Here is a 14063-nt window from a genome sequence, read left to right as displayed (position 1 = left end):
CCTTCATGGCCCAACATATCCCAGACTTCATAGTGCGGTGGTGGTGTGGATAATTTTGCCGAAAAAAAAACGGTGGAAGCGGAGCGGAGGAAGAGTAAACTTTCAGAAGTAAGTACTGAATATTATGTCACTTATTTATGCGCAAATATTTTTTTAATGAAGAACATTAAACCATTATTGTTGGCCACATGTCGGGAAAGTTATGTGACATTAGCGATGTCTGTACTTTCAGAATTAACTTGGTTTTAAAGCCTTTACTTTAAAATATGCGCCGTTCAATAGTCGACCTTAATCTTACAGAGATTGTGATGATTTTGTGGATAATTAAAGTCAGTCATATATCCACAAACACAACAAGCTGAAAGTCAGTGATGCTGCTCGGTTTGCAGTCCTGAATATCACGGCACGAGCAGGATTCACTGCACTGTTAATGTTAGCTGTGTTATATTGCTGCCTCTGTTCGGTGGTGTCGAGCCAAACGGACTTTAACGTGTGTTTGAACGAGCTGACGGTTCACTCGTTAAGCTGAAAGAAAGATGCTTTAATCACAGGAGTCACACATGTGTCCACTGTACCATCTGGGAACTCTTCTTGTTTAGCACTCGTAATAACACAAACACTAAATCCTCCTGTTTTGTAGCAGTGTGTACACCTGAGACTGTCACCCGTCTGTCTGTCCTGCACACTCTCTCTGTTTCTTTCTCTCTGATTGTGGAATAAAAGTATGAACATGTGTTTATAAGTCACACTTGTGTGTTTGAATCCTGCAGCTTATCACACATTTGATTTCCATGTGTGACAACTGCAAGTGTCCAGAGTGAGGACAGACTGAGGGACCCACTGCTGCACATCATCTGTGAGGCTTTGCACCCCTGATGATCCACCAGGACAAACTCAGCAGTGTGTGAGGAAGAGGAGGAGGAAGAGCCAGCAGCAGCTGACAGATGGAGAGAATAGACAGACTGTTCCCTGTTTGTGAAGGACTGCTAGAAAAGTTTAAAATAACTAATTGTCTGTCCTGAATCAGTCTTATTAGGTAATGTTCAAATAATTTTATCATTCCAGTGTTTTCAGTGTGGGAGAAAGTACTCAGGGCCTTCAAGTTACACACTATGAAAGGCAGCAACAAGTTTAATGTTCAGAAACCTAAAGTCTGTATCAGCAGCAGAATGGAGCTAAAAATAAATGTTTGTTTCAGTTCTAAGAAGCTTTGAGTATTTTGGATCAGTAGCACTGCTGTGTTTGTTGCATCATATTGCTGTAATTGTTTATATGCTTTATATATTCTGAGGTAAGTTGATGAGCCAAATTTAGTAATGCTAACATACTGAAGGAACAACATTTGTCTCTTATATATGATACACCTATATATGCACTGTCAAAGATACTTGTCTTTGAGTGAAGATTTAAGGTGATAAGACATATAAATAACTGCAACTTGAATCTGTACTGAAGCTCAGTATTTGACACAGAGTTCATGTTCACTGCTGTAATAGCTAATAATGATTAATATAATAACTATAATATTGGCCATATTATATTTACATTACCAAAGTGATATGACTTTAGTCTCATGAACAACATCATCTAATTCTTATTTACTAACTAATCTTGAAATAACTGTTCAGTACAGAAATGAAGCCCAACAATCATGTTTTACAGTCCTGTGGTCTCAGCCTCAGATACTTATCAAATCACACAAACCTCTTGTAGAAACAAACAAACAAATGAACAAAATATGTTCTCCCTCATTTCTGTCAAACCAAGTTGTATGACACGTTTCCAGCGGTTAGTATCATGGTTGCTAGGCAACCTGGGAAGCGCGACGGAGACTAGACCGTCCCATACAGACAAACTTGCCGTTTATTTTGCAAATCGAGCTCAACACTGCCCCTAGCGTCCTGGAGCACTTCCGTTGTGTTTTGGAGTTTGTACGTGTTTTGGAGTTTGCAAGTGTTTTGGAGTTTGTACGTGCTTTGTCTCTAGGGGCCACCGTAGGTTTTGGCACTTTGTATAAAATAAAATGTTAACTGAACAATTGTGACTGCTCAGCCTATGGTTCAACAGCAAACTCTTACATCAGTTGGCAGAGAGGAAACAAAAAAGTCTCACTGTATAGGAGTCAGTGGGTTATCACATACAATAGCTGCAACAGCATGAAAGGCAATAATAATAATAACAATAATATAAACATGTGCAGCCTGGAACTACAGCAAGACGTTACCTTCTTGTAGTTCCTTCTAGCTACGTTGGTACCTGACTTTAACACATATTCAGAGTGTCGAGGCAGACTAGAAAAATATGGTTGATGGAAGAATGTTCAGTTTACTCGCTTTATTGTATCACACTGGAGCATTTATGAAATGTTAATAAGTAGAATAACCATCTACAGATACTTCTGTCTCCTAAGCCCGGTCACCATAAATAAGGAGGCACGTCTCTGCAGCAGTCTGTTCTGAACGTAACCATAGTGATTTGTTTTACATTTTGTCATGTTACTGTCTCATTCAGTTCATTCTCACCTTGAAACTCTGCACACAATACGCCAGAGTGACAAAGTGAAAATGTTTGCTTGTAATTCTTGCAAATTTATTAAAAAGAAAACCAAAACTATAACACACACATAACTATTCACAGATGTTACCATGACACTGGAAGTTGAGCTCAGGTGTATCCTGCTGCCAATGATCATCTGGCAGATGTTTCTATATGTGTGATGAATTCAGTTGAATTGGACAGGATTTTAAAAGGCGCACACCGGTCTCTATCAGGTCACATAGGTGACAGAGCACAAACCAAGCCATGAAGTCCAAGGAATTGGTTGTATATCTCTGAGACGGGATTGTAGGAAAGTGTGCAGAAAAATATGTGCAATATTGAAGGTCCCAAGAAGCACATGGAAACACACCTGGACTTTACCAAAAGGCAAGGACTCTCAGAACATGAGAGACAAACTTTTCTGGTCTGATGAAACAAACATGGAACTCTTTGGCCTGAGTGCCAAGCATCATGTCTGGAGGAAACCAATACCATCCCTATGATGAATGCAATTCCTAATGAACGAAGCCTTAGCTTGATGCTCTCAACTTCTTTTTTTTGTTTTGTTTTTCTGTCCAATAATAAACATATAATGTGAAAAGATCCCCAATAAATTACCTTATATGTGGTGACATCCAAAAGTGGGGATCTATTAATGTGTTTTCAAAAACATTTCCTGTGGAAATGTTTTAAATAAATCAAGGTTCACACAACTAGGTTGTCTTTGTGAGTTTGATTTACCTTTGCAAAGAGGTCAAACAGCAGTGCAGTGAATAAACTGTTGCATTAGATTTCATTTCAGCAACACGAGCAGCTTGTTTGTTCATTTTCACAATTCTCACTTAAAATCACTTGATGTCAAAATATTTGACAAACAGGACAAAATGTTACCTTTTATGAACAACAGTTTTTCCTAATAATAAAGAAATATACAAACATACAAATATACAAAGTTTTAAAATTAAAAGTGCATTTTCCCCCCAAAAAGCTGAGTGCAGTAACAAAGACCGACTAAATAAATGACTGAAATCCTGATTCCTTCGAGACAAACAGTGGAAAGAAGGATATAATAATCTGAACAGCTATTAAATGACAAAACACTGAACATAAAAACTGGCTTTAATAACACAGATGTTAAAAGACCTAAATTTCTGTGATTAGATCCTGATTTCTTATCCAAACCTGGAAAAAGAAAAACAAACGTTAGAATCACAGAGTAATCATTAATTTATGAATCAATTACTCTAAAAGAGTTTCTAAACAGTCACTTCTCTCTGATAGTGACAATTTGCATTCATCAATAACCAAGAAACTGACCTCACAGCATGAGTGGTGCTGGTTTCAGTCATTATGGAAATGTAATGTTTATAAGTTTGGGGAAACCTGGAGTCAGCTGAGACGGAAGAATTCACTTGGCTGAGTAACAAAACATTTCTCCCACTGAAACATCCAGATCAACAGAATCAACTTTTTTGGGACCGAGAAAGCGTTAGAGGAAAGAAAGTTTTGGCACTGTGTCACGGACCGGCTCTGGAGGACTCAGGGGGCCGTGAGCAGTGTCTATTATTATTATTATTATTATTATTATTATTATTATTATTATTATTATTATTATTATTATTATGACTATTTGGGGTCTGTGTCGTCTACTGTTCTGTCCACGTTTGTATGTAGAGTGCATGTGTCTGCTTCTCTCTCTCTCCCCCCGTCCTCGGGGCTGTTGACGGAAGCGCGCGTCGTGGGAGAGGCGTGTCCGGGCGACTGTCGTCATCGGGAGTCCCTCTTCGCTGTTGCAGCTGATTACCTGACCAGCTGGTGGTAATCATCCCTCCCGGCTAGGAAGAGGTATTTAACCTGGACTCGCGGCGACAGTCGACGTGGGATTATTACTCCTGACCGGTCTGTGCGCGACGTGTGGTCTGGGGAGTCGACTAGCGTGTGTGGCTAATTGTGGTTTTTCCTTCTTCCTCCAGGAAAGTCGAGCGAAGAAGCGAGTTGGGGAGCACACACACTAAGGGGGCTACGGCACGGGACGCACTGGGAGCAAGTGATGAGCACCATTGACAAATTACATCTGAGTTAATTGTTGGACTGACCTGTCTATTCACTGTAAATAAAGTGCACTGTGGCATCGCAGAGTCCTGCGTTTTGGGTCCTACTTTCCTCATCGCCACGGTCTGCCAGCCAGACCGTGACACACTGTGCTCAAAGCTTTGACTCTGCATTTTCTGCTCCTCAGTAATTCTGCAGTTTTTATGAAACGGAGCAGAACTGAAGATGAAGCCAAGGGGTCAAGGAGGAGAGCCACAATAAAAGACACACACAGAAAATCAACTGAGTTTTTACAGTGACTTCTTTCAGATATGTATACACATTTTGTAATCGGTCCATGATGAACAAAAACTGGAGTCAAACACACACAAACCTCTGCAACACTACAAATCAATTTCATGTAGTTTTTCCTTCTCTCAGACCTGCACTACAGTACAGCACATCTGTCACGATGCTGCAATTAGTGTCACTCATATTAGAAGTGAGTTAGATTCATGTCTGAAACCTTTGGTACAGAATATTGACTTTAATAAATGTCTGCAATGTTACAGGTCATGCAGGAAGTAAAAAAGACCTGACTGTGAATAATGTTTTGTGCTCTTCTGCACATTGGACAGTCAGGTGTTACAAAGTTACAAAGACTTCATGTTAATGGTGCAGGAGTTTCTAACAAAGCAGCCCTCCTCTGGATGAGTCCTGAGCTGTCACATACACACACAAATACACACACTGTTACGTCCCGTGGCCTCGTTTCCAGATTTCTGTATTTCAAGTGGAAGGTTTTCTTTCTCAGTGTTCAGCTGTAATAGTTTCACAGATTTTTAAATATTTTGCAGGTTGATCATGAAGATCCTAAAACGTTTGTTTCAGCTGTGAGATACTGATGCTGAACTAAACAGGCTGTGAGCCCAGAATTACTAACACACTAAATAACACACAGACATTAAATTAGCCTCTACTTACTTCACTTAGTTGAGGCTTCATGTCTGATTTGCTGTAATGTATATAAAGCATAAAGTAAAGGGGACAAAGCTGAATGGCATGTAAGGTTATGGTGTAAGGATAAAAGCAGTTTCCAGTTACGACGTAAGTTAGGAGGAATAAGCAGAATAAGCCAATATTTATATAATGCAACTTTGGGTTCTGGTGTTTAGGTAAATCGATAAATAGATAAACAAATAAATAGCAGAAAGCACTAAGAGTAAAATTGCAATGTACCATTATATTAATTAATATATCTAGCTAGCTATCTTTGTTTCTTATTTTGACTGTCCTGTCTGGCAGCCTTTGCAAGCAGAATCATGAACTGAATGCTCTGTTGTGCCAAACACATTTACTTTGCCAAGAGAAGATCTGTAAACTCTATAGGCTCCTCTTGTTATTTATTCATTCAGTTTTGTTTTTATTGTTCTTTTCTTTTTATGTTTTTCATTATTATTGTTATTATTATTATCGTGTAAATGTGCCGTAGCTGAGAGGCGGGGGAGAAGAAAAGAGAAAGGACCGAAATAAATAGAAATAATAAGGATGAGCACAACGGGTCATCAACTGCTGCATCTGTAACAAGATGCCCTCGCGGTCAAAGGGCTAAGGCCTTAGAAGACCAGAGGCAACAACCAGCCGACCCTGCCAGAGGCCGGCCACCCCAGAGTGAGCCAAGGGTGGGACCCCAGGCTCACCCAGAGTTAAGGCCCGGAAGGTATTCAAGAAGACAGACCACAGCGACCACCACCAATAACTAAAGGAACTGATCAGTGAGGCCCAGAGAGAATCCAGGTCACCCAGGTTTTTAGAAGAGGCCGAGATTCTTTCCAGACGTGATGTAGAAGTACATTTTATATTGAGTAACACGTAAATTATTTTTGAACTTTCAGTTCATGAGGACAGTTTTCTTAGCGATGGATAATGCAGTAAGAACTATGTGCAATGTAGTTGCTTCCATTTCTAATTCACTTATGTCACCTAAAATACATAGTTTGTTTGAGGTTGCAATGCAGCAACTAAACCATGTGGACAGGTCTTCACAAATCCTTTACCAGAAACTCTTGAGAGACAAACAGGACTGTGGCAGAGTGTGGTCTGTGGCTCCGCTGCAAAGGAGGGGCTGTGCCAGGGAGGCTGGCAGGGCTGCTGGAAGCAATTCAGTAACTATGCTCTCCATATTTCAGGGACTCCAGGACCTGGAAAAAATGAGGACAGGTGGAGATAGACTCAGAATTGAGTCTAGCTGGCTCTCATAAAGATGAAAGTCCTGGATCATCGTGGTTGGTGTCTCCTAGGAGTCCATTATCTGAGGTGATTATCATCGTGTTTCAGTGGAGGTGTTTCAGTCCCAGAAAAAATAATAAAAAACACTGCAGCAGTTGTCTGTTAATAGTGCAAAATCAAAGCATTCTGAGCAGATTAGCTTAGACAGAACAAAGACAAATGCAGCAGAGTCTACTGAGGTGTAGTACACATCAGATTGGAGGGGGGAAAAAAGGGAGCTCTAGAAGCAAGTTGGAAGATTTGAAATGTGACAACATAACAGAGTGAAAAAGAATGACAAAAATTTCCAAGCACAAAATGACAGGATGATAAATAACCAATAAACCTGAGTGTGTCTGGCTTAAGGTTTCAGGTGTTTCGTTCATCTTGAACTGTGTGTGCGACAGACTGAAAGATTTATGAAGCTGCACAAACATTTAAGAGAGGAATCAAAAGGAGAAAGTGTTTAAGAGGATTTCCTGCTATGAGATTTCTTTTTCATATAAGCCACAAAGATGAGTGCAGCGACACAGAGCACCAACACCACAGACGACAGAATGACTGAAATCCTGATTCCTTTGAGAAAAACAGGAGATAGAAGGATACAATAATGTGAACAACTATCAAATGATGAAAAACATTGAACATAAAAACTGGCTTTAAAAACACAAATGTTAACACACCTAAATTTCTCTGATTAGATCCTGACTTCTTATCCAAACCTGGAAAAAGAAACACAAACATTAGAATCACAGAGTAATCATTAATTTATGAATCGGTGATGTTGAAACAATTTCTCACCATCACCATCATCATCATGAGGAATCGTCACCATCACCTCTCTGTGAGGAGCAGAGAGCACTCGTGCTGCACATCCCACCTGTGTGCTGTGTTTACGTGAACCTGAGAGCACAGCTGTAGTGGTGACAGTGAATGTAGCGTTGGTGTTGGACACACTGACAGTGTTGTACTGTGAGAAGCTGAGGTCTTGTTGTGAGACACTGAGTGTTACAGTGGGAGCAGGTCGACCAGTGGCTGAACAGGAAACAACCCACTCTTCAGTAGAGTTTGACTCTCTGACATCAACAGCAGGTTCATGCAGCTCTGTGAAGGATCAGGAAATATCATCAACATGTTCTTACAAACACACCAGCTGCTCACACATTTATGTCCAGTATGTTTGTTACAAGCACTTGTTGTTTGTTAAAGAACATGTAAGTTCTTACCATAGACTTGGAGGCAGGTTCTACCAGTGAAGGAGCCGTCAGGATAAGTGTTAAACAGACAGTGATAGCAGCCTTCATCCTGCTCCGTCACATTCCTGATGACTATGGAGCAGTTCTGTAGTTCAGTGTATACAAACTCAACTTTATCTGTAAAGCCATCATTCACTCTCTGACCATAGTACTTGCTGTAGGTGGCAACGTTTATCTCCACATCATGTGAGATTTTCTGCCATGTGACCTGAAGGACGTCTTTAGTGTCCAAGAGCTGACAGCTGAATTCAGCATCTTGTCCCACTGCTGCCAGCACAGTCTGCTGTGTTTGGATCACTGCTGTTAGAGCTGTAGGAGATACAGTTTGAGATGTGAGGCACATTCAGTTTTTGTTCAGGTGAACTGTAACACACAAAGTTGCAGTTTCACTGCATAAACTTTTTTGTTATTTTTGTCACTGTTCATAACATGTTTTACAGTCTTTTTATTTTTTTTTATTTTTGAGTTTCCTTCCTGAATAGAACTGCCCCAAACGTATACAGTAACTGCTGCAGGGGATTTTCTAACACTACAAGGAGGATTTTATTATTGACCGACATTTCAAAAAGAGCATTGCAAATTAAGAGTAAAGAAATGAGCAGACCTGACAAAACATTAAATATGAATATTTAAAAGCAAATAACAGAGTATAAGTGTTTTTCTGTAAACAGCGCGGCAATTCGGCTAAATGAGAGGAGGCCGAAGGGCAATTATTCTGTTTTTGATATAAGATTGAACCAGTCAGGGGACTGTGAGGTCCTGAGACTCAGGGAGTATCCAGAGAAATCTGAGGTATTACAAACTGCTCCACTATATGAACCTCTAAATCTCTGTGTAACAGCTGAGTTATACAGTGGACAGAAGAACATTTATGATCAGAGCCCCAACAGTCCCTGTGTTAATGAAGATACTGTAACTGTCCCTTTTGCTGTGGTTTGCAGGCAGTGAGCAGAAAAAGTACTTAGCAAAAGTCATTTAGTGTGAGACATTTTTCATTATGTGCCTCTGTGCAGAAATGTGACTCAAATCCTGAAACCCTGCAAACTTGTCTGCTCACTCTCAGTACAGAATATCGACTTTAGTAAAGGACAACAGTGTGCACAGTTATTATGTAAGCTCATATTTATTCTAATGGTTCAGGGTTTGACTGTAAATAATGCTCTGTGTTCTTCTTCACATTGTACACGTGAGCTGTTAAAAAGACTTGATGTTCGTGGTGGAAGAGTTTGCAATGAAGCAGTCCTCTGGATGAAACTTGAGCTGTGCAAGGACACGCACGAACATTTATCCACACGCAGCTTTTTTTTAACACGAGCCTCTCTGATATTAAACACACTGATTTTCCTTCAGCTGCCTCTCGTTGCGCTGAGTCATCGTGCTGTTTCTGGGGAGAAACACGTGCGTGAAAGCGGCTCCATTACTGCATCATTACTGTTCTCCTGTCAGGATTGTTTTTCATCCGCTAATTTGCCAATTTTTCCCAATTTGTAAATTTGTAAAAATCAGATAACCTCACGCCTCATTGTTAGTTACTGCATTACACAGTTTACACAAACTCAAGTTCTCATTTATCATAACTTGAGTAATATCTGTCACTTTGACGCCTACGTGCTGAACATGGGAAAGTCAAATACTTCAAATGATTACAAAGTTAGTAAAACTGAGTAGTAAACTATCGAACACACACACACACACACACACACACACACACACACACACACACACACACACACACACACACACACACACACACACACACACACACACATATATATATATATACAGAGAGAGAGAGAGAGATTGTATAGAGTTGTATTAACACAGACTTTGTTCCCACCTTTGTCAGAGACTCCAAGAATAAAGATAGCAATCACATAAAATGAGACTCCAAGATGCGACATCGTGGCTCCACACTTACCGCTAAAACTTCAAACTGAACGGAAATGTGAATGTTCCGGGGAAACACCTCCGACACTGAGTCACAGTATATATATCTATATAGACAGAGAGACACAAAGAGATATTTATTTATATTAGCAAGTGCGCTTAAAGTGGTTAAAAAAAACCTCTCTGTCAATAAAGAAAATAGAGTTTAAAAGCTTTTATAATTCATGTGTTCTAAGATGTTTTTGTGTACTTGCTGCTAAATTGCAGGTTGTTCATGTGAAACTAAACTGTTGGCTAATTTCAGGTTGATCAAAACGAGCAGCTTAACGAGTGCACATGAGAACAAAATTATTAATATCATTATTATTTTTATGAAATGATTTTCTTTCTGTGAGCAAAATATAAAAATGCAAACATCCAAAATTCAAACTGGGACACTTGGAGAAGCTGCGTTTAAAATACTTTGCTCTGCTAAACAACACCTTGAAAATAGTTTTTAAAAGAAGAACTAATAACCCCTCATCTGTCTCTGAAGGTAAGTCTTTATCTTTAAAAAGAAAAAAATAATACTTACCTTGTACACAGAACTGCTCTGTTTTTACTACTAAATGATTCGTGAAGCGGGGTTTTTGTGTGAATTATCTTGTAGAAAGTGTCACCTGGCAGTTTGCTGCCTTCCGTCGTGTCAGCAGAGGAGCTTTGAAAGGTTAGTGGGTGAGTGACGTGAGGTCAGCGCTCTTCTGTGGGAAGTTCCACAGACGATTAACTCAGAGACTTTGGCTGTTTGATTTTGATTATTCAGTATTGTAGGTGCTCATTTTTAATGCGTGTTTTTCGACTTTCAAGGGTTTTAATGGTTGAATCAATCAAGTTCTAGATCAGATCAGGGAAATCAATCAATATAGTACGTATATTGATTGTTTTTAGTGAGCATTGTAGTGCTATTTGCTTGGACCTTTGGTTTGATAGGTCTCATGTGCGGCTGGGATATTAGTAGAATTTGTTGTAAATCCTGTCTGGGAATGAAGGGGAAATGTATGTTTAACTGATGGAATAAATAAATGAAACATTTATTTCTTTGGATATTCTATTCGACACTTCAGTGCTCGGTTAAAATCTTTTTATTAAAGTTTTCGTTCTGAATTCAAAGTCTGTCCAGCTCCGAGTTAATTGGTAGTATAGTCGTTGCCTCATGTGAACCACTTCCATGATAGACTCACTAGATGGCACAATAGCCCCATTGTGACTATTTTTTTTTTTTTTGTAATGAACTTTAATTAACTGTGCATCTGGACGTAGCGTTTTTACTATAGTAAAAGAAGAAGTCACTTGAATGAGTGAGTAATCCTCACTCAACACACAAAAACACCAGTTTTTGATGTCGCTGCCAAATAAAATATAAAATGACTAAAACACTATACAACAATACCTGACAAGAAACACTGGCATGGTCTTACATGATAAATATTACTGGACTGAGAACTGAAAACTTTATAAATGTAAATATCGATATACGTATTGGGCTGGCTGTAGCTCAGGTGGCAGAGCAGGTCAGCCACTAATCAGAAGGTCGGTGGTTCGATCCCAGGCTGCCTCCTGGTTGCATGCCAAATATCCTTGGGCAAGATACTAACCCCATGTTTGCGGTGGTGGTCGGAGGGCCCGGTGGCGCCTGTGTCCGGCAGCCTCGCCTCTGTCGGTGCGCCCCAGGGCAGCTGTGGCTACAATGTAGCTGCCATCACCAGTGTGTGAATGACTGAATGTAGTGTAAAGCTCTTTAGGGACTAGAAAATGGACTAGAAAAGCGCTATACAAATGCAGGCCATTTACCATTATTTTATGTGTCTTTTGTACACATTTTGAAAAGCCTCTATAAATTCACCATGAATAAACAAAGACCTCATGTGGCCTTTTTGTGTAATTTCACTCAAAATCTGTTGACGGCTAAGTGTTTAAAATATGGGACTTTAATTATGTTCATTTGTTTTTGAAGAGTTTTCAGCAACAAAAGCCGTTTGACCAGTCATCCAAAATTATTGAAAAAATAATTTTAATGTTCAAAAAAGTAATAAAAAATAAAACAAAGAATTTACATAAAAAACAATGCACAATACAATATTATTAATCTGGTTTTTCTGTCTCAAATCTTAACATCACACTGTAAAACAGGAAAGTCGAGAAAACTCAACACAAGTAAACTGTAAACTCTTGCTTCAATCACATTCAGTTCAGGTTTTGAAAAACACAAATTCCTGCTGAGTAAACAAATGTGTGAGCTGCCAATAAGAGATCTTCTGCTGTTCAGTCAGGTGCACTAACCACTACACTGCAAATCCACACAAAACTTATGTTTATCCAGAAAAGACCGTGTATCTGCAAAAACCTGCCGCTCAAAAAAAGTCAACGCTGTCAAAAAGCATGTGTTTGTGCTGGTGAAGGTGAAAGGGTTGGATCATGGTTTAGTTGGTTTCTCTCAGGTCTCCACTTTTTAAACCTGTTTACTCAGTGACTCAGTGAGGCAGTGGGCAGCCATTGGGTGCCCGGGGAGCAGTGTGTAGGGACGGTACGGTTCTCATGGTTCCTCATTTTTCCGAAGTTGTCATTTAGGAACGTGTTGGGTGCCCGAAAACGTGACATGTTGATGATTTGTCACCCAGCGTTAAATGTTATGCTTTGGGAGTGAGAACGTGTTGCAGCAGTACCTCAGGGTAGCCATTCATTGGATTCAAACCCCTGCCCTGCGATCATGGGGCCATCACTCTACCTACTGAGCTATCCCCCCGCCTCTTTTTTTTTTGAACAGTGAAATTTGTTTTGTGCCCAAATTATTCTGCAGATTATCAGGATGAAAAGTTATTGGCTGTGTTTGCACAGCCCTTTTTAAAAAAATATGCTTTCATGACATTATTGTGTGTCGGGTGGTGTCAGGGATATCCAGACCGACAAGTAGGACATTGAATGTTACCTCTCCGGTGGGAAGGGAGCCTGAGATTGTCTAAATTGGGGTCTGTTCTATAGTAAATGCAGATAAAAAAAAAAATTAAGAAAACAAATAAGATGGGGTTCTAAAGAATATGATTGTTTGCTTGCAGGACACCAGGAGAGATGAGTTCTCTATGACAGATGGTGTGGTCAGTGAAGATGGCCGCCTGCAGGTTCAAGGTCATTGAATCTCCAGCCCAAATCCACTGCCACTGTACTTAAGGGAAGAGAAGTTAAAGACTTTCTTCTGCACTTACATTTGGATCACCTAAATCCATGACAGTCATTCAGGAAGTAATGTCTGGACTGGAACCAAGCCATCCTTAAAATATTACAACATACCAAGCTTCTGTGTTTGAATGCAAAACAAATGTATTGTTTGATCTAGAGACTGCACTTATGACTGAACAATACATAATGAAAATAAAATGTAACTTGTAAAACAAAATTGTAGAAAGTCTAAACTTAGTTTCAGAATCATGAAATCTGAGACTTTGTTATTAACCTCACAGTGAAACAGTGTTGGCAGTATAATTATTTGTTGTTCAGAAGAACAGTGTCCAGTATGTTGGCTGATTTACTTTTTTGCATTTGGAAGTAAAAGTTGGGCTGATTTTGACGCCATTACAAGAAGTGTTGTTAACTATTCTTTTTGAATCATATTGCATTCAGTGTTATGTTAATATAAGTGTTGTACTAGAAATTTTGATAAAACAATGTGAAATTCACACAAATTGATTTATAATTTAGAACTTAAAATGTTATTCTTAGTACTATATACTTGAAATTAATAAGTTGTCGTAACATATTATCTTAAGTAAGCTTTACTCAGTTTTTTGAGGCGAAGAGTTTGAATAGTTTTTTTTGAAGTTCTGGGAAATAGATTGTTACGGAGCCCCGCAAAAGACACTGGAGAAAAAACTAATTAAGAAGAACTTTTGCAAGATTTTGCAAAACCTTTGCGAGATCCCGAATTACTTTGGCAAAAGTTCTTCTTAATTTTTTTTCTCCAATTTGTACAATGGAGCACATTGTACAAACCTGAAATCTGTGTGTAACTGCTGAGCTGTACGATGGGCAGAAGAACATTTATGATCAGAG

General features: G+C 39.3%; 1 long non-coding RNA gene across 1 annotated transcript; it reads left to right on the top strand.

Annotated features, from left to right (window-relative positions):
* The first annotated feature begins 3863 nt into the window (after positions 1-3863).
* Positions 3864-4674, top strand: LOC120727613. The gene is made up of 2 exons (XR_005694560.1): positions 3864-4437; positions 4512-4674. It is a non-coding gene; the product is annotated as an uncharacterized LOC120727613 (long non-coding RNA).
* Positions 4675-14063: the final 9389 nt, after the last annotated feature.

The sequence above is a fragment of the Simochromis diagramma genome, unplaced genomic scaffold, assembly GCF_900408965.1.
Source record: "Simochromis diagramma unplaced genomic scaffold, fSimDia1.1 OVJJ01000356.1, whole genome shotgun sequence".
Taxonomy (NCBI): domain Eukaryota; kingdom Metazoa; phylum Chordata; class Actinopteri; order Cichliformes; family Cichlidae; genus Simochromis; species Simochromis diagramma.
Note: the sequence above shows the minus strand (reverse complement) of the source record. Positions and strands in the feature narration are given on the sequence as shown.